General features: G+C 32.8%; 1 protein-coding gene and 1 long non-coding RNA gene across 4 annotated transcripts in view; both read left to right on the top strand.

The window, feature by feature from the left end:
- Positions 1–19,308, top strand: part of LOC121496562 — a 77,275-nt gene extending 57,967 nt beyond the window's left edge. Inside the window, exon 4 of one of the 2 annotated variants that reach the window (XR_005989266.1) lies at positions 13,298–19,308. This is a non-coding gene — a long non-coding RNA (uncharacterized LOC121496562). Of the gene's footprint in view, positions 1–12,863 lie in introns of both variants that reach the window. The other variant, XR_005989265.1, reaches the window with a different exon arrangement.
- The window catches only part of ZEB1 (zinc finger E-box binding homeobox 1), a 181,790-nt gene that overhangs the window by 58,806 nt on the left and 101,009 nt on the right, over positions 1–21,975 (top strand). The window lies entirely within an intron of this gene.

Genomic DNA, 21,975 nt, shown 5'->3' with positions numbered 1-21,975 from the left:
AAATGAGAGGTATTTTTCCTATCTTACAGCTTTTCCCTATCTCTAGGAAATAAAGAAATATACATTGTTGGTTCCATAAGACAAACCTCATAAAGGATAAATAAATTAGTGTCTCACTTTTACTTCTACTAAACTCTAATATCAGAAAAACTTTTTGTTCTATCATACAGTGTATTGACACCTCCCAAAAAGACCAGCCCTAAATTAAATTGTCATTTGAATACCATTCGTTGACTATGAAGAAGAACAGGAGCATGTTGACTTTGAAAATGTCAAGATTAAAAGTAGGTTAGAATTAAATAAGATAATTTGGGCTGCCACCAAGAGATTAAATGTCTAACAAAACATTCGTATTGTAGTCACCAGGATACTATACTATTGACAATGATGATTTAAGGTGCTGATGAAGAAATTAATTAGTCTACATCTAGTTTCATTTATCTTTTTTTTTTCCTTAAAGTGATCTTGGAAACTTTAGTTTTAAAAGATGTGAACTTCTAGAATGAAGCATTAAATTTGGGAGAAATCTGCTGATTTTTATCTAGTAGCCCTATCTTTGGTTTATGATAAATTTTATTGTCTTTTAAAATAATTATTCTTCCTATATCTGTATAATAAAAGATATTAAGGAGGAAAAAAAACCCTTTGCATTTGCTGTTAGAATGGGAAAAAAATGGAGCTGAGACTTTTTTTGGAAAAACTTTGAGAACCAGTTTACTGTTTTGTTATGAAAATAGTTGAGGAATTAGAACTGGTCTTGCTATTGTAACTGTCAGCAACTTTAAAATATTTAAATCTTCAAAGTAGGTATGATATAGCTAATATAGTGAAGATGTAGAGATTACTGTGTATTTGGAAATAACCTATATATAATTCTTTTGAACTTTTATTTGTCAGAGTATGTTAAACATTTTTAACCTTTATAATGGCATGAGACAGAATAGATGAATGCATTAATAACTCTTTGAGCCAGTTTAGAAAAAAAAATTTGAATTGAAAGTCAAACCAACTGAAAATGTAAGGATATAAGAATAACTAAATAGATTATTATGTGGTGCCTAGACTAAAGCATTATTGTAGCTGAATTTTTTAAATAAAAAAACTACCCTATCTTTTTAAAAATGAGCTAGTTTACAATAGTATTGGCAATATATTTTATAAAAAGAAAAATTTATTTCACCACATTGGAACTAGTGTTCTAATTTCAAATAAGTTATGTAGCATGGATATATATAATGGGGACCACTGAGATCTTGCCTTCTGTATCTAGGGTATGAAAAATAAGATCTTTTTTAAACAATTCTTATTAATAACATAAGACTTCCATTCATATTAGGCATTAAAGTAAACTATTGTTCTTTGATTTTTATAACATATGGAAGTGAAAACCCAACATATTGGCACTAAGGAATTCATCTCTTGGAAATGGAACTAGGATCTGTTATGTATACATATGCACATTTAATCATATACACATATACATCCTAGTATTTATTTCTTCTTTTGAATTATGTAAGAATTATTTGTCAAAGATCAGGTTTCTGATTTGTCTTTCACTAGCACTTAGATGTCAGGTTTTGTTTTTATTTTTAAAGAGTCATAGCTAATCCATGGAAACTGTCCCTACTAGAAATTTAGTTTCTTTGACATAATCATGCTCCCTACCTACTCTAATAGCTAAAGGGAGGTAAGAGAGGCAGCTCTATGTACAGTATTGATATTTTTTTTTGCCAGTATTGATATTTTAGAGAAAGAACAAGGACATTTTAGCCCAGCCCTCTCCTTAGAGCCATCTAGTCCAGCACTCTTCAGTAAAAATATAATACAAACCACAAATACATATATAGCTGTAAGTTTGTTTTGTAGCCACATTAAAAAGGGAAAAAGAAAAGCGAAATTAATTTTAATTACCTTTAAATAACCTAATATATCTAAAATATTACTTCAACATGTAATCAGTATAAAAATTTATGAGACATTTTACTTTTATTCAATGACATATTCAAAATTTGATGTGTATTTTACACTTATAGAAAATTGTCTATTGAACTAGCCACATTCAAGTACTCGACAGCCACATGTAGCTAATAGCTACTGTATTAGTGCAGATCTACACCAGGAGTGAAGCTCCCATTTTTAGTTAGCATCATCCATGCTGAATTCCACTGGGTGACTCTGTAAGCTACCCTTACCCAGGTTTAGAGTTGCCAGATTTAGCAGAAAACAAAAAAAAAAAAAAATCAAGAACAAAAAGCAGAATACCCAGTTTAATTTGAATTTCCGGTAAATAATGAGTAACTGTTCAGTATAATTGTCACCCATGCTATACTTGGAATGTACGTAGGAAAAAAAATGTTTATTTGCAATATAGATTAAACTGGGTGCCTGTATTTTATATGGCAATCCTATGCTGGTTTTAACTGAGTAGAAGACATCATCAGGCTTCCTAGATACTTGTAGGACTAGAGAGTAGAGAATCTCTTCCTCGGCAGGGAATTTTGATAACCCCCTCAAAACCAGCATGCAAACCAGAAACTATCTACTTTGTAGATAGTAATTTCGTTTCTTTGTAATTCTCTAAGATATTTAAGACAGAAGATGGGTTTTTATCATGGAAACTCAATCCTTAAAATTTAAACATTATAAATCTAAATTATTACATTAAGCTTAAAGGTTTATAAAATATTATGGCTTGCGTGATTAGTTACTTGAGTTTCTAAAATAGAAATTATCTAAAGCATATTGCTAGTATCACCTCTTATGAAAAACATTTTACCCTTGATAACAGTCTTGGCAGTTTTCAGGGTCTTAGCTATTTCAAGTTAGTTTCTTACCATTGGTGCCCACTGCAGCTATCACATCATCTCGAGTTGGCAAGCATTAACACAAAATATTAGGATGCTAAATGCCAAGATAAGACTTATTTTACATGGCAAGTATTTAAGTACTTGTAATTCTGTGCTCTGGTATTGATCATTGGACCCTGACACAGTCGACAGCCTGAGGGCTTCTTTTTCAGAAGAACAGCTTTCATCCGTATTTTTTAACATTCTTAATGTTCAAGTTTTAGCACCATTTTGAAGCATGTAACAGTTTCTATAGTAGTAGATCTATTCCTCTTAACCTCTAAAAAGGAGACCATTTATAATTCGTGTTCTCTAAGGACAGTAATTACACCAGCTCCACACTCCCTCTCAGGGGGAACACTTTCCTTCACGAGGTGAATGACTTTAGGTAACAGGTCTGCATTACCAGCAAGGCAGATAGATCCAGCCGCCAGTGCGGTTTGGCAGTTTAGCAGTTCAGTTTAAGCTATGGCGCATTCCAAATCCATTCATGCTTAGGAGAATGTACCCAAGAGTGTGGATATGTTTATAATTACTGCATTTCCTTCAGAGAACAAGAATTACAGGTAAGGTTTGTTTTATTGTGTTGGTTTTTTTTTCAGTGATCCAAAAATTATTTTTATATAAGAAATTTAAGGATCTGAAAGTATTACTCTTTTCCTGAAACAGTCACCTAAAAAGTCTCAAATATAGCCTATGTTATATAATAGTTTTCTTCCTCAGTCTAAGAAGGAATTGAACCTGGAAAGGAGGGGAGTGGGAAGAGACAACTTATTGTCATTTGAAAGCTGTGAATATCACACATTTCCATGTCTAGAAATATCCAGGTTTATGTAAGAATCTTACTTTGCCTAACTTCTAAGGTCTGAGGTATGAATTATTTTGTCAAATTAACACCTACATCTATATATAGATAAGGTGTTCAGCCTTTGTGAGTTAATATCTTTAACAGCAATGAGTAAATTACTGAATTGTGTTTGGGTTTTCACTTTTATTCTCAAGACTGACTTCCTTTGGTTTAAAGATTTTAACCTTATTTCTGAAACCAAAATTTAAAGCTGTAAAATATCTTAAAATGTAGTTCCCTTTTTTACCCAGTGATGTTTGGATGAACTTTAAAGGGTCTGTGAATCCCCTGAAATTATAATAAAATTTCACATGTATGTGTATTTTGCTGGGAAGAGTGTACATAATTTTCATCCTTTTCTTGAAGGGTTTTGCAACAAAAAATTTGGTTAACAGCCACTGATAAGCCTAACATTATCACTACTGATAAGCTGAATTTTAAAGAATACGTTATTTGCCTTTACTCATTTGAAATTTAATACTTGTAAAAAATATAAAGTTTGGTTCTACAAAAACATTGTACTTGTTTTTAGAAGGAAAAGTTTTACCTTGAATTAATTAAATTTGAGAATATCAGCGTAACGGGGAGCAGTTTATTTGCTACTAGTTTCTTCCATTCTACCCTTTGACTGGAATCTTTACCAGCTGTTACATAAAAATGGCCCCTCAGTAAAGAGTGAGACTATGTGATAAATTCTTAAAGATCAGTTAAAGAAAAAATGAATTATCTATTATAATTTGATTCCTACTTTTTTTTCCTCTTTTCAAATCCCTTATTCAAAGAGAGTAAAACTCAAGAAAATAGGCAAATAATGTTATTTTGAGAATATTAAAAAAGCAGTTAATTGCTTTAATTAACATCACACTGAGCAGTGTTGCCTGAGACTCCTTCTAATTCTGTCTCTAAATTCTAATTCTGTTAAAGAAAGTCTACAGTAGACTGTACATACTTCACGTTTTTCTGTGATGAGAGTATTTTAAGGTCATTCATTTTTTTGATTAGAAGATGTTTTTATTATTAAAGTAGAATTTTTTTTTTTTTAAAGTAGAATTTTAGTAAGTAATCAAATTCTATATTAAGGAAACTAATACTTTTTTAAAATAAAGGAAATACCTTTTTTTACTTATTTTTTTTTTTCTGGTAGCCACAAAAGTGTGCCTAATTCAGGATTTAATGAATTTATACCATTTTTGAAGTTAGAATGAAAAGAAATTTGAGGGATGATTCACAAAAAAGCGGTCATTTCCCAAAAGCAGAAAACAGTAAGACAACTTAGGACACTACCTATATATTTTTTAAAGATTTTATTATTTGAGAGAGAGAGAGAAAGAGAGTGTGCACATATAAGCCGGGGAAGAGGAAGAGGGAGAACAGACTCCCATCTGAGTAGGGAACCCAGTTCGGGCTCAGTCATGACCTGAGCCGAGGCAGATGCCTGACCAAATGAGCCACCCTTATTTTTTATTTAAATTTAATATCTAATTTTAATATTTAATTTTTAATAATATTCAATAATTAAATATTTAATAATTTAATTTTTCTTAAAGATTCTAAAATGCATAATATAAAGCTCATTATAGAAAATGGTGTTGATTTCTGAAATAGATTACAGTTTTGATTCCCTTCCCTCCCTTTGGGAATTCTCACTCAAAGTGATTATTTATCACTTATGCTCTTTTGCTTTGCTTTTGTAGAGCCTAACTTTTCAAGAGAACCAGATTTGGTTTTTCATCCAGGAAGAACAGTTTGTATATGCTACCCAGTAAGCCATTTATGTTACTTTCTGTAGGTAATTGTAACAAATAAAAGTTGTATTTTTACTTTTAATTCATCAAATTATTTTATGTTTAAAATAGAAAAGCTTAATTTTTTCTTAGAAACATTTACAAATATTTAGAAATAGTTTTTCTTTAATTTGAGGTAGACCAATTTTAAATATTCTATGCTTTCAAATAAATTGATAAAATTAATTCACCTACTCAGTTCATTAAATCAGTAGTACAACTTTGGTTTACATGGCAGCTTAAAAATAATCCAACATCTGAACGTAGATGAGTAGAAGTTTACTTACAGTCAATTTCATATCAATTTCATTAACATAGATTATGGTTTAAAATAGAAGTTTCAAAAAAATAGAAGTTTCAAATAAACCAGAATAATTAAAAGTAGCCTCTGCATGCCTACAATGCATGGCTTATATCTTTCTGTGTATAAACAATTTAGCATTTAACTCTTTTCAGTTCATGTGTCAAAACTCTTTAACAGTTTCACTGTTTATACTGCAGTACATAGACTTTGAAACTGCCACAACTGCTTTTCATATTCTTGTTTAGGAAATAAATTTATTCCATCAGTCATCAAACATACAGAAAATTATGAGAATAGCGTGGTAGATAAAATAAATTCCCTGTACTCCTAGAAACTATAGCTTGCTAAAGATGTGTGATGGAGTGGTATAAAGAAGATAGAGAGGATTCTAACCTAATCTGGGGGTCAGAGAAGACTTCTTTGCCAAAATGAAATTTTTTTTAATTTTTATTTATTTATTTATGATAGTCACAGAGAGAGAGAGAGAGAGGCAGAGACACAGGCAGAGGGAGAAGCAGGCTCCATGCACCGGGAGCCCGACGTGGGATTCGATCCTGGGTCTCCAGGATCGCGCCCTGGGCCAAAGGCAGGCGCTAAACCGCTGCGCCACCCAGGGATCCCCAAAATGAAATTTTAACTGAACCTGAAGCATTTTTAGGGGTTGTCAAACAAAATGGGAAGGCAGAATAAGCATACGTGAAAGCCCTGAAGGAAGAAATAAGACACAATGAAGAGAAAATACTTAGGAGAGAGGGAAAGGATCTTTAAAGTATCTTTAAAATCATTATCAGATATTTGGCCTTTGGGCTTTAGCTTAAGAACAGTGGGAAGACGTTGAACATTGTATTTTATTTTTTCTAGAATTTTTAATGAAAGCATAATAATACAGTAGAAAAGTGAGCATATCATAAGTATATTGCTCCATGATGAATACTCCTATGTGACCATCACCCAGATGAGGAAACAGAACAGCATCAGCTCCCAAAAGTTCCCTGTCCTCTTTCCTTCCAGTGAGTTTTGCCGCCCCACCCACCAAGGACACCTCTCACCTGACTTCTTACTACATAGATAGTATTGCCTATATTGTACTTTATATAAATGGGGCCTTACAGTATATGCTCATTTCAGAGGAGTGAAAGAAGTCAGACACAATATTCTGATTTTGAGATTTGCCCATATTACTGATGATGGTTGCTGATTAGTCTTGTGGCTATATGCCTCATATCAATGTACCGTGAGACTTGCCACATCTGCCCCATGAAGGATAGAAAGATGTGAAGTCAGCAAGTTTCACAGTAAGTCCAGGGGAGAGATAATGGGGTTTGAGCTGGTGTGGTGACAGTAAGGATAAAGAGAAGTGGGCACATTAGAGAGAGATTTATGAGTAAGAATTTTTACGCATGCAGATTAATTAAATGAGCTGAGGAATACAGAGACACTAAGGATGACTCATGGGTTTCTGACTTGAGCAGGAGTGGGTGGTGGTACCCTTTAAGTCCAAACACTGGAGAGGAATGGATTGTATGAGTTTTAGTGATAGAAGGGGATAATGAGTTTAGCATCCATATATTTGAGTTATGAACCATTGCACAGGTCTGCTTTGTACAGCTAAAGACCTGTTTATTAACTGAATGAATGCATGACTTGACATTCATTAATAACAGTGCTAACAAAGAACTCTTGTACTTGGGGAAAGTTGTAAATCTTATCTTCTCACTATCTGTTGTTTTACAAATTTCATAAGGTACGCTTTCTAATATTTGTAGGCATGGTTTTGTCACATCTTATTTTTTTCCATATATCTGTATGTATACTTATATTTCCCCTACTGTACTGTTAACAACATGCATGTGGAGTCATATCTTCCCATACATATGATATAAAAGGCATTGTAATGCCTCCATACTTTAAAAATTGTGCTTCTATCATTATAATCTTGAATTAGTGTACAATAGCCACACTTTAAAGTGAGTTTATTCATATGGAATGATTGGCAACATTTAAGGTGACTGCAATAAATATTCATTATATTTTGGTAGAGGAAAGGAGTGATAAAAATGAGGTGAAACCTGAAGCCTAAGCACAAGCCTAAGTAGGGAGCTGCAGAGAGAATCTTAGATGTCAGGAAGCAGAATGAAAGCTCCTGGTTTTAGAGGGATGAGATACTAAAGGGGCTAGATGGGAATTATGAAGTAGGAACTCTGCGTACTTTGCAGTGCTGCCTGGGACTGATGCCCTTGGGAAATTTTATGGGAAGAGGAATAATAGATATAGCACTGAATTAATAAGCAAATGCTTAGCACATAGTGGAATACTTAATAGACTTGGCAGTTTACACCACTAAGTTATGATTTAGTGTTCTATTTAGCCCACAAAATTTGAAGTAAAAGCATTTTATCATGTCCATGGAAAACACCAGTAAGCAATCATGATCATAATTTTCAGTTTATGGAATTTTCCCTAGCTTTAGGATGTCACTGTTTATTCTGTGTTTTCAAAATTAAATACTCCCATTTCACTTCATGGATTTGGGTTTTTTATTTTTTTTGGGGGGGGGTTTGGTTTCAAATTTTTGCCAAATCAACATTTATATAGTGAAATCAAACCAGTACTTTTTAAAGCCATTGGAGTTGATTCATTTATTCAACATACATTTATGAAAAATATCCCGTATTTGTAATAGCTTTATAGCCTAGGATAATGATGCAAAAGAAGTATTTCTGCCTTTTGTTACTGGCACAATAATTGGGAGACTAAATATACAAAAACAGTGTGATAATGCAAATTATTATTGGATTAACTGAATAGTGTTGTAAAACCAGTGAATTCAGGGGAAAAAAAAGTTATGCTATCAGAGAAGAAATGATGGAGGTGGTAGAATTTAATTTGGGTCCCAGTGGATAAGTAGAATTTGAGTATGTGTGGCAGGAGCATTGCAGGCAAGGGTGCCATCATGAGAAAAGTACAGAAACAAATATGGCATATATTGGGCACAGTGAGAAACTGGCCAGACTGCAGCAGAGACACAGACTGTGTGTGGAGAGACAAAAACGTTTAATGAAGACCATGTTGTAAGAAGCTTTGAATTACTCAGACATCCACCAGCAATAAGAGTGTGGATTGTTGTGTTGATTTTTAGATTATATATAGTATAATTTTACTTGTCATTATGTGGTAATTCCTTAGATTTTTATCTTTTTAGAAACTTCATGTAAGGTTACCTGCTGGGGTAAAGTGATTGAAAAATCTTCACCTAAGATCTGTGGATTAGTTTCAGGGAGTCTGGATTTCTCTAAAATTAAGGCAGAAGTTTGGATATATCTCTTTTCTGGAGGAAGAGTCCATTACCTTTATCAGAGTCTTAAAGGATCTGACAAGCCAAAAGCAGTTAATAATACAACTTTTGCTCTCCTGACTTAAAATATTTTTAATCTAATTCCTTTCTATATAAATAATCATAATATAGGAGAATAGGAGAATTAAAACATATTAAATGTTATTGAACATTTTTTCTTTCACGATTTACAGGTACAGTAATTAAGAGTTAAATAGTATCAATTTGGATTCATTATGTAATTAGAGATAGTGGCTATATTCTAAGTTTTGTAGCTTTCAGTAAAAAAACTACTAACTTGATTTTTTTAGATACAAGCATATTTCTGAGCATGCTACTTCAGGTAGAACTTTCTTCCCATTTTTGGAAAAAATATGTATCTCCTTTCTATAGAATATAAAGTATTTTAAATAAATGTCCAACTTTAATCCTGAGATATGACTCACCTGGGTCATGTCTAATCCTTTATACAGCAGTTTAAAGCAGGAGTCAACAAATTATAGCCCATGGGCCAGATCTAGTCTTCAGCTTCTTTTTATATGGCCCACAACTTAAGAATTATTTTTACATTTTAAAATAATAAAATAAAGGATGGTAAGTGATTAGGATTGAAGATTGAAAAAGAAGAATACTTAAGAGAGACGGTTTAGCCCTCAAAGCCTAAAATGTTTACTTTTTAGCTTTCTTGCCAATCCTTGGTTTAAAAGTATTTTATTTTTTAAGCTCTTCCAAATACATATGTTATGCTACAAGAGGATACATTGCTTGTGGATGTTTTAGGAGTTGGGCATATATTTGTAGAGTTCTAGCACAGTTGATTAGGTAAGATAATCATAACAGGGTATTCAGCTAGTAGTTCAGCTTTTTAAATTCTGCAGTGAAAGTATATGGACAAAATGTGGACTTAGTGACCCATTTCAGAGGACTGTGTGAATATAAAAGTAGATTTTGTTCTTCACAAATACATAGTGCAGCAACCACAATACAGATCCTCATTGATAAATATTAAAATATGATCTTCAACTTAACCTAAAAATATAATCTTTACTTTTGAAGATACCATTTACATAAAGCAAGTATATTATATAAAGGAAAAAGAGAACATACATTTAACTGGTAAAGTGTTGGGCAGGGCAGTTGCTATAAAGTGTATTATTCATTGGTTTATTCATTAAACTTACCTTGAAACTGTTAAATATATTTTTTACTTTTTAATTATTAATATATGAGATACTGTGATTCCAACTTTTAGATAAATATTGAAATATTCTTATTAATGGACAACAATTAGGGCAATTCTGACTTCTCTCTCCTGCATTATTATTTTTTCCTTCACCACCGGATCTTTTTCATCAACATAGAAAAGTATTGGATTTTTTCATCTGTCTTATAAAAAGTTCTTGTTTCCACTTCTCCCTCTGTGTCCTCCCCTATGTCTTTCTATTTACAGCCAATCTATTTGATAGAATTGTCTGTGCTCTGAATTCATTTTCTGTGACCCTTGCCATGGCACCAAAATTGCCCCCGTTACTGACCCCTGTGCTGGTCACTTCCCTGTCCTCGTCTTACTTGACCTACCTGGCAGCAGCACCAAGCACTTTATTTATTTATAAGGCTTTCAGTTACTCCACTCTCCAAATTTCTCCTTCTCTGGCTAATACTCTAAATCTCTTTTGCTGATTCCTTCTTACTTTCCAATCTCTACCTTGGAAGTGCTCCAACATTTGGAATTTGGGCTTCTTTTTTCCCCCCATATTTACTCCCTTGATGACCCCATCCAATACCGTGGCTTTAGATGACCATCCATTTGCTGATGAGCAGAAGTCATTTAGCTTTCTCAAAATATAATGTAGTGAACTGAATTCACCAGAACTTCCCCCCCAGGTTTTCCCCTCTCAGTGAATAGCTGCATCCTTTTGATCAACCTTGTTGTCATCCTTGATTCCTAGCTTTCTTTTACCCCATGCCTAATAATTCCCCATATCTCTGTCTTTTCTCTCGTCTGTGCCCTTAATATATACTTAAAATTTAGTACTCATCACCATTCCCACAGCTATCTCTGTGATCCAAGCCATCTTCACATTTTGCCTGTATTTTTATAAAAGCTTCCTGTGATTGGTCTTCATGCTGTTCCTACTCATGATTTTCTTCAATCAGTTCTTAATAGAGCAGGTAGAGTAAGTATATTAAAATATAAGTCATGTCACTTCCTGATGAAAACCCTGCACTGACTTCTCATCTCTATGAAAACAAGAGCCAGAGTCCAAGAAATGGCCTCCCAAGGTCTATCCCCTGGGCCCCTGTTACTCCTAGACTTTCAACTACTTTTTTCCCCCAACTAACTGCTCTGGTTGTACTGACCTCTTTACTGGTCTTGGGATCAGGCAAGTTTTTGCTTTGGGAGATTCACACTGGCTCTTCTCTCTACCTGTAATGCTTTTCCCTATTACCTGTACAGCTCAGTCTCTTAATCACTTTGGGATTTTTATTCAAGCCAATTTAGTCTTTCCTTAGCCACTCAATCTAAAATTTCATAATTCCCCTAAACCACTGTAATTCTCCTTCCTCCTATATGTTTCTTTTCTTGTAAACCTTATTGCCATCTCCCATCCCATATTTTACTTCATTTTCCTGTTTATTTTCTTCCATCTTCCACTAGAATGAAAGGGAAGGATTTTGTTTGCTTTGTTCACTATTCTATTCTCAGCACATATATGTATAGTGCTTGGCTCATGTTTTTCACTCAGTATTTGTTGAATGAATGAATGCAGTTGAAAATTGACAACACAAAAAATTTAAAACTAACTCGGAGTTTGAGAGCCCTTGGATCATTTAATAAGTGTTCAAACATTTCAGTAGATAGCATGCATGAAACTAAGGTGTTAGAAATATGTATAAATTGATATTATAACATAATTAACTTTCTTCTTTGAACAAATCCTTGGTTTTGATTATTTGCTTAGCCAATTTATTTTTTGAGCAATCCAGAGGGATCTTATCTGCAGGGTTTGGGGGGGGCAGGGGAAGAGGGAGAGAGAGAATCTTAAGCAGGCTCCATGCCCAGCACGAAGCCTGACATGGGGCTCGATCTCATGACTCTGAGATGGGGACCTGAGCTTAAATCAAGAGTTGGACGCTTAACCAACCAAGCCACTTGGGCATCCCTTACTTGTCCAGTTTTATAAGTGTAGAATGCTGAAAAAATAATTACTATTTGAAATTAAATATTACAATTTGAGTATGGTACAACGCGGATATTTATAAAAAATCTTTTTGTCATTAAAAGTATTGGTCATTTAGCGCAGTGTGTCTTCCTTTCTTAGTTTTTAAAACTTTGAAGTAATTTAGATTTATAGAAGAGTTGCAAAAATAGTAAAAAGACTGTACTCTTCAGGACCCTTGTTTTATGTTTTATAAGTTTGCAAGCTTCCAAAAGCATAAGATGAATACTAATTAAGCCTGCCAGTGTAGTTTTTGTAAGGTTATTCCTTTTTAAAATAACCATTATAAACCACCAGATAGCTACGGTTTTCAAATGTTCATATTTTCTGTTTTGACTGCATGTGTGACTATTTTAAATAATTATAGTCATAATACGTATTTCATTTTGATTTTTTTTCATTTTGATTCTTAAATATGACATCCATTTTCCATGTTTCATTGTAGTCTCCATTTTTATCTTTTTAAACGACTGATAATAGACCATATTGCTGATGTTTATTATTAATAAACTGTTCTCTTTTTGGAGGTTGCCATCCAGCATGGTGGCAGTAAGAATGGAAAAGAAAGCATAAATGCAAGCGGTAAGATTCGTTTCCTGGTAAATGTTGGATAAAGAGGAAGCAAAATAAATATTTGTCCAAGATTGCTCCAAAGTATCCTGAGTACCTAAGGAATAATGATCCTAAGAAAAGAATAGAGGATCAGAAAGAATTCTGTGAGTGGAAAGAGAGGTATTCTTGAAATGATATGTTTAGTACTACTGACCTGAGTGTCAGAAAAGTTTGATTAATCGTGTGGGACCCTGGATAGCCATTCGCTTCTTGAACTTTCAGTTTTGTCATCTGCAAAATAAGTATTGGACTACTAGAGGATTTCTGAAGGCTCTTCCAACTTTGGGACAATTGCTGTGTCTTGTGTTTTATTTGAACTTCATTCCTGTTTCTTCTCACTATTTTCTAGTGACCTTTCAAGAAAGCTTCGGTTTATAATGAAAAGACCATGAAATGCTCAATCCTGAGTCTATTGGAGATTACACATCCCTTAATACTGAAACACTTGACTTGACACAGGAAGTGCAGAGCTGCTGTTTCATTTTATCTTTCTCAGCCAGAACTTCTCATAGATCAGAATTTAGAACAAGGAAGATTGGATTAAGGCCAGACTTGGAAAAGGCACTCTGGAATTTTCTTTAAAACATACTTTGAGGGTTCTTAACTGTTATTAGCTACCAGAAATCCCAATAACTTATTCAGAAAAAAAAATTGACTGTAATTCAATTACATATTGACTAATGTAGTCAACTATAATGTCATGTAAATATAATGTAAAATAAACATAAGTGTAATCTAGGGGAAGCAGTATCCTATAGCAGAAAGATTATAGATTTTGGAATTAGTTTGGGTTCAAATATCACTCTTTTTTACTGTATTGTGTCTCTTTAGACAGGTTGAAATGAAAAAGTAACAGCCATTGTTAGTATGTGTACTTAGTTAATACTTTTTCAGTTAATCTTACCTGTATGAAACACTTACTCTATATTTTTATCCTGTAATTAGGATCATATGTGTGTGTGAGACCTTAGGATTTCTACTATTCAATTTCTTGGCAGCTTTAAATGATTTGTCAAAACTAAAGAATTATTTTAAAAATTCTTATCCTACAGTTTCAGCACATTTAGGTCTCAGATGGGATAATGCTTCTTTTTAAAGAAATGTTTGTTTCCTTATAAATGCCCATCTTGTACTGTTCTTGTAAGGACACTTGTTAGATTGAGACCATCATTCAGTAAAATCACTGGAAGTATACTTTTAGGGGATTGGATCATATAATGCAGAATGTTTTGTGATAGGAATCAGGAAGGCTTGTTTCCTTTTCTTTATAGATTATTGGTTATATTTTATAATGTTATACAGAGTGTTGCCATACCACATACAAATTACTATTTCTGGTGCCAGAGCCAGAAGAACTGCCCTGGAATTTAACTAGAGGAAGTTTCTTGTGGTTCTCAGTGGCCTCTTTCAGGATCTTTGGGCATCTAAAGAAAGGGGGATGTGCTTCACTGGCTTGATACATACTTTTTAAAGGAAGCCCAGAAAGTTCTTTATTCAAACATTTAGAGGAAGAAAGAGTAGTAAGTGAGGGAACAAGGTTCATACAGACATATCATGAGCTTCAAAATGAAGAAAAGATGGATGCAAATGATTTTTTGGTTTACCAAGAAAGATGTTAATCAGGAAGGCAAAATAGGAAAAGATGAAAAATTAAAAGGAAATTTTTTAAAGTCCCTAATACTTGGAATATATATTACATGAGCATAAAGGTTATTTATCTTCAAGAGAAGAGATAAGTTAAGTTGAATACTAAAGAAGCATAGAGATGCAAATATTACTAATGCCAATGGTATACTATCAGAGTACCTATTTTATGCTGGAAGTGATGAAACTGTCATAAGTTAGCTATGTTTTGAGACCAAATTTCTTTAAGAAACAGGCATATGGTTTTCTCTTATGTTGCATTCCTTTTATGCTGCATTTTGTACCTGGTGTGAGGTCAGTAGGTGTTGTGCACTCATGATTTCTCAATTCCTAAGATTTATTATAGTGTTACTTACAGCATTTTTGGTGGTTCTTTTTAACCTGTTGTTGACCAAGAAATTACATTCAATCATAATTTCTCTCTCATATGTTTGATTATATTATTACTAAAAAGAGTAGATATATTTATAAAATTGATTCTGTGTTTCTTCTAAGCTGCAATTAAACTATTCATTTGGTCTAGGGACCCTTTATAAATAAAAATACATGAAATTTGGACCATTTAATTTCAAATACCTTGTGATACATTTTGAAGACATACTAAGCCACTGGTTCTTAAACTTTAGCTGCACCAGGATCACCTAGAGAACTTGTTTAAATGAAGGTTGATGGACCTTTCCCCCATTTTTTCTGATTTAGTAGATCTAGGCAGGGCCCCAGAATTTCCAAGAAATTTCTAACAAGTTCCCAGATGGAACCGATGCTATTGTTCCAAGGACCATAGTTTGAAAGCCACTACACTTAATAACTGCGTAACTTTACTTGACCCCACCTCCAACCAATTAAAAATTAATAAGGTTTGAATTACATGTGTTAAAGCTTGTTTTGTGGCTCTTTTTTACTGGGTTCTAGCAATAGAGTCAAAAAATGACCTTGTTCCAGGTAAACTAATTTCTTCTGCCATTTAAACACGGAAATCAAATCATTTCTTTGTTTAGAGAAGAGTTATTTGTGTAAAATTTGGATGACTTTCTCTATTCTCTTGCATTTAAAAATTCTTGCATTTCTGAAACAAATATGAAAAAGTTCTTTAAAAGTAATTCTTCATATTAGTCATCTGCTAGCTAGATCTGACAAAGTAAGACAAAGAGTATCTTACAGAATCTTGTTTATACTACTTCCTTTAAAATATAGCTGATATTTATGTATTGATGATTGTTTATTAGTATATTTTTTATATTTGCTTTTATAAAGTTTAAATATCTACAAAAATATTTGAAATCTAGATACTTCTTGATATCTCTTATGTTTTGCTTTAAATAAAAACGTGATGCTGATAATATGGTAAAACTCATGTTTTTGTAGAAATCCTATATTTCTGAAATGATAAAAACAACTTTTAAAATAGATGGAGGAAATATGAAAGGCACATTGCTACTGAAAAATCACATAGTGTTAAAGGGATAAACTCTGTAAGCATTGAGTATGAACAGACTGGCCTATATTTATTAAATACCTATTTAAATTATAAAAGATTCAATACATTATCCTTCTGGCATTTAAAAGTAAATCACATTCTTTTTAAGGGCAGGAATAGTGTGTTTGAAATACTTTATATGATTGCAATTATATTTGAAGAGTGTATCTTAATAAAATCAATCATTGCTTTCCTAATTAAAAATCAATCCCTTTTCTACAACCTTTTTATTTTTTACTCTTAAAGTTTGTTTCATTATAGTGATTCCCCTTGTTTCAGAAACATAAATGATTATTTATTTGTTAATAATAAATTTCAGGCTTCTGTTTATCTGTCTTTATACATTTTTTACTTTCCTACATATAGCACTTAGCCTGGGCAAGCAAGTATTAATTTACTTTAAAAAAAAATTAAAAGTGAAATTCAACCTCCTACTTGAGAGGATTTGTTTTTACCTTTGTAGGAAAAAAAATATATTTGGTCATGTTTTAAGTTTACTTTGTGCTCACTTTCATGTATCACTTTGTTTGCATTTTGTGTTTGTATAGTTTTCTAGCAAGTTGATCTTTTTGTGGATTTATTACATACTATTATTGTCATGTAAGGACCAGGTTACAATTAAAATAACTCAAAGACCATTGAGAGGTATTGTGCTAAACAGAGGACCTTGCCTTTTATCATGTTCAGACTGCGTTTCTCCTTTTATTAGTCCCTCTGAAGATAGTGGCAGTATCAGAGAATGAATATGATCTCAGCCAGAAGCCATGTGGTGGCTAAGAGGTGAAAGCAGATGTGGCTGACTTTAGAAGAAATAAGTCTTCAACAGAAGACTGGGTGAGGGAGTGAAACAAAGTCAAAGTCACATAGGGAAAAGAATAGGGATAGTTTCATGGACAGGTGATTTAAGTGGTCATTCAGGGTCATTTAAGTGGTTTACAGCATTTGGTTGAATGCTCTGCTGTAAACCATCTTTAAATTTTTAATAAGCAAACACGGGTCCTCCCAATATTCTCATTTCTCACTGGATCTCCCAAATGATATAGCTGATTGTGCAAATCAGTGAATAACAGAGGAGAAAAGGAAGCAGAGATTTCTTCTGTCTCCTGGTTCTTCATTCCTTTTCCCAGTATAGCCAGAATGGGAATTATTTTTAAAAGTATGACTTACAGGCAATGAAATATTATAGAAAATTAGCCTAATTTGAAAATGATTATATATGTACTCACATCTGTACTTGATTCACTTCCCAAAGAATTGGGTAAGGGGAAGTAAGAGCTTTTAAATTTTTTTTAATAAAAATATCAAAGGTGATCAAACTTCAATAGAGACTTTACCAAGTAAGTATACAGTATATATAGTTTGAGAAGTAAAAACAATGGGAACTGCAGGATTTTATTCCTGAGTGAACCTACTACATGTTTATGCAAACCACAGTGTGTTTTCTTCAGCTGCAGAGCCTGAGACTTTGTATTCAGTGCAGTGCTTTATTGTTTGGTGATTATGTCTCTCTAATACTGTTACTGTATCTAACATGGTCATTGTTCCTTGCCTTCACAATGTTTGAAAAATATTTTTTTTAAAAGTTTTGGAAATTAAAATTTAGAAATTCAAAATCCCAAACAGTTTTTAAGTAGTTTATAAGAAGCCTTGTCTGTTTCTTTCTTTTATTTGATAGTTACATAGTACTCATCTATTGTTCCTATCACATCAAGACAACTTTTCCAGATTCTTCCTTGCTTAAGCTGAATTTCGTTTACTGCATAACAAAGCTAAAACAAAACTAAACTTTTTTTACATTATTTCATGTGAGAGTTCTTTTACTCTAATAACATATGAAATATGGGTGGGGGAGAGGATTGCCTAAATTCATAAGTATCTTTGCAAATTTAAGTAAGCCAGGATAAGATTTTCTGCTATATGTAATTCTACTTTACAGATCTCAGCCAGAATTCATTATATTTAAACAGCATGAAATAGGAGACTCTACTCCTTTTAGAAGCAAAATTGTAAAAAAAAAAAAAAAAAAAAAGATAGTGTGGAAAAATAACAACACTACTTGTTTCTCTGCTAATTTAGTGAAAGTACATGCCCACTTTTCTGTAAGACTGTTTCTTACATAATTTTAAGGACTTGTTGGCTTGATTTTAGTTCTCCTTGGCTTCAGTCCAAAATATTTTAACCAGCTGGGTTTATAAAGTATTCCAAAAAGCTATCGGGAAGCATCAGGCTGAAGGTTTAAGCAGGAATACTGTCAGTCTAGTAAGGGTGTTGGAAGTTTTCTACCTCCTAAAAGTAGAACTAACAGAGAGAACCCCAAACCCATGATTTACTCTGCAGTTTATCCTGTTGTAGGAAGAAATGATTAAAGAGTCATATAGTTAACAATTTTTAAAAGCCATAGATTCTAAGTTATGGATAAGAATGATTTTATTGCACTTTTTATCCAGAGTTGTACAATTATATAGAAAATAAACTACATTAGAAACATTAGTTCTGCATCTAGTTTTGCATGGCATTGTATAAGTTAATAGCTATAAATATAAAGTTAAATATATCTGTTCATCAGAAGCCTAAAGCTTACATACTGTCAGCACAGCCCTTTAGAAGATATGTAAGCAACTGAACAAACAGCGGAAGTTAGAGAATATATTGATAAACTACTGCATTTTTGGCTTCACAGATAATAAACCTTTGTTTCTGCTAGAATAGTCCAGCAAAAAAAATGCATCTTTTTCTTTAGTCTAAAGAAGCTTTACAGAGGAAATAGGATTTTAGTTATGTGGATGGTGGGATAAATTGCTTTCAACAAGTTGCAATTAAAAAAGGAAGGGAATGTGTGATTACAGATACAGTGGTAAGGAAGCACCAACTTTAGGAATCTGTGGCCATAGACTTGCGGTGGTGTGGAACTAGAAAGCAAAACCTATTGGGCTAAAGGCCTGAACATATTTGTCAAAAGAGAGAAAAGGGACAAACATAAAAGAGATGAGGAGAAAGCTGATGCAGAGCGAAGCTAATGTGCCCAGTTGTTCACTAATAGGCATTTTTTCCAGAGTAAAAAGTTTGAAAGAGACAAAATACAGTCTCTTATTAAGGCTACCTATAAAACTTCGATTCTGTTAAAAATATAGAGATGGGGGATGCCTGGGTGACTCAGTGGTTGAGTGCCCTTGGCTCAGGTCGTGATCCTAGGGTCCTGGGATCAAGTCCTGCAGCAGGCTCCTCAGAGGGAGCCTGCTTCTTCATCTGCCTGTGTCTCTGCCTCTCTCTCTCTCTCTGTCTTTCATGAATAAATGGATAAAATCCTAAAAAAAAAACAAAAAAAACCCAAGAATACAGAGATGGTTCATACTTTTAATATTGAGAGTTGGCTACAGTTTAATTTTGTAGATTGAATATTTTTATAATTTTATGGGAATTAAAGTAAACTTGGTGTTCATAAACATAAAAAGATAAAATGTCTTAGTCTCTGTGCTAGTGTGTGTCTCCACCTGCCCCTAAAACTGCTCTTTTGGTTGTCTGCTTTTGCACAGAGACACTTCCATTGCCACATGCTCCTCCATGCTGTTTCTGGGCAAAGCCCTGTCCCCTCCCAAACTTCCTTTCTCTCTTAATAGCATTTCTAAGGACCAGCAAAGTCCTATTTTCTCTCTTTTCTCTACTGTTCTTTAATCCTAGATATAATTTTTGTAAATTGCTTTAATCTCTCTGTGCCTTATTTTTCTGAGATGTAACATGGGGCTAATAAAATTTTATTGTCACTTTCAGAGTTAAGTGAGTGCACCTAACATAGTGCCTGGCACATCACAGTTGAGCTTTCGTTCAATGAATGTTATTTGCTTTTCTTTTCAACTGGTAATAATAGCTCTAGATAATTTAGGGAAAACATTTTAAATGAACTGTGATATTTGCTAAAATTATGGCTTGTACTTATACAGTGGATTATGTATAAACTTGTTCTCATTAGATAAGTTATTGAGTGTTTTTACCTTAGTTGCTTTGCTGTTTTAAAGGATTAATTGGGACATAAGAAAATGAAACATTGTCTTTAAACAATCCATAAAAACATAACTATTTTAAAATAAATTTTAAAATTAGTAAGAGGGATTGTTACATGAGGCCTATTTTGAAAATTAGTCAGAGGGCTTGTTATATGAGATATATTTTGAAAATTAGTAAGAGATCTTGTTATATGAGGCACATTATACTTAGCTCTCAGTTTAGTTATGAAATTATTTGCTTCTCAGACTAAGGCTACCTCTCTAATTCCATCTCTCTATCAATGACAGTGATTTTAGAGATTGTGATTTAATGTTTTCACATTATTATCTGTAATGACTCATTATAGATTATCCAATCATTATATTCTGGACATGTGTGGCATTCTGTTGGACACTTCATAATATTTATATGAAGCCTTTTACCTGTCATAACTATCTCCTACTGTCTTTCAAGATCTCTTAGTAAAGTAAAATTAAGTCCTCGATTGTTATAAATAGCATTGTCAACTAGACTTTTAGATATATTAAATAACATCACTCAAGGAATGATAAAAGCATTGTTCATACTTTATAATGCTTAACTACTAATGAAAGATTGGAACTGAAACTTAAGATGAGCAGATCAGTTTTATTCAGACAAGCTTATTGAGAAACAGGAATCATAGATTTCATCTAACCCAGATTATATCAGTTATAATAACTGATTGTTGTTTTTTAACTCAGAATCATTTTGCTCTCCTCTTTGTCTACCTCCATATCCTTAGTTTACAAAGACCTTTGATCTGGTAGGCATTGCTAATGGTGAAATGCAGTGTCCTGATGTCTCTCCTTCCAATACACACTTTATGTTTCCAATATAATTAGCTGTTCAAAAGGGATAACAAGATTTCTGTGGAAATATAGAACAGTCCTATAAAAATAGATTTTTGTTTTTACCTTGTTCATTTAATTCTGAAAGCTCCAATGTCAAAAAAAATTCTTAACCATTGGGATGATATATACGTATAAACCAAATTACATTTCTGAGAAGTAATGCTAGGAACATTTAGCCCACATATGTTGTATAAATTAAGGAAGGATACCTTAATAATGGTAACTGCTGCTGCTGCTACTACTAGTACTTATAACTATACTACTGCTAGTATAGAAAAAGATCTCTCTCATGATGGGGAAAAGGGCAGTGATTATGGGTGGTTGGATCACATCTCTTTTAAAATCTTTTTATGTATTTTTTCATTTTTAATTTAAAAATCCTATCCTATTGGGCTTCTTTATTTACACCAATTATTTTTCATTTACATAATTCATTTCTGACATTAATAGAGCCATTTACAATTTACTCTCAATACCTTGACATACTTTGTCAATTTTGTAAATACTTAGTGATTCTAAGTAGAAAAGTGAAAAATACATTTGGATGTAAAACCTGTATTTGAGATATTTATTGCCTTTTTTTTTCATTCTGAAAAATAATTTAGAAACACTAAATTGATTGGTTATTTTGTTTTCTCTTTATAAATCATTATTAGTGATAAATATTAATTTCTCTTCCACTGTGAATAAGAACAAAAAAGTTACTTAGAATTAGTATTTTAAGAGCTAACCAAATTTGATGCTCAAAAATTTGAGAGGGCTTCAGAACATGAGATAGCTAATTGTTAATCAATGCTGAATTATTTGTAATAATCTTAGACATAAATGGTAATGTCTTATTGGTTTTCTTCTCTACTTTATTGCTGGTATAAAAACGTGTTGAAATGTTTGAAATTATTTATTCTGCTATATTTTAGGTCCTATGGAGAAATGTGACTTTTCTGAAGAGTGCTTTTTTTCCCCAGATTTTTAATATACAATAGTATTTACTATTAATACATAGTTATAAAGACTTATCTTGGCTAAATATTT

Source organism: Vulpes lagopus, chromosome 8 (genome assembly GCF_018345385.1).
Source record: "Vulpes lagopus strain Blue_001 chromosome 8, ASM1834538v1, whole genome shotgun sequence".
Taxonomy (NCBI): Eukaryota; Metazoa; Chordata; class Mammalia; order Carnivora; family Canidae; genus Vulpes; species Vulpes lagopus.
This window is presented reverse-complemented; position numbering and strand designations above follow the sequence as displayed.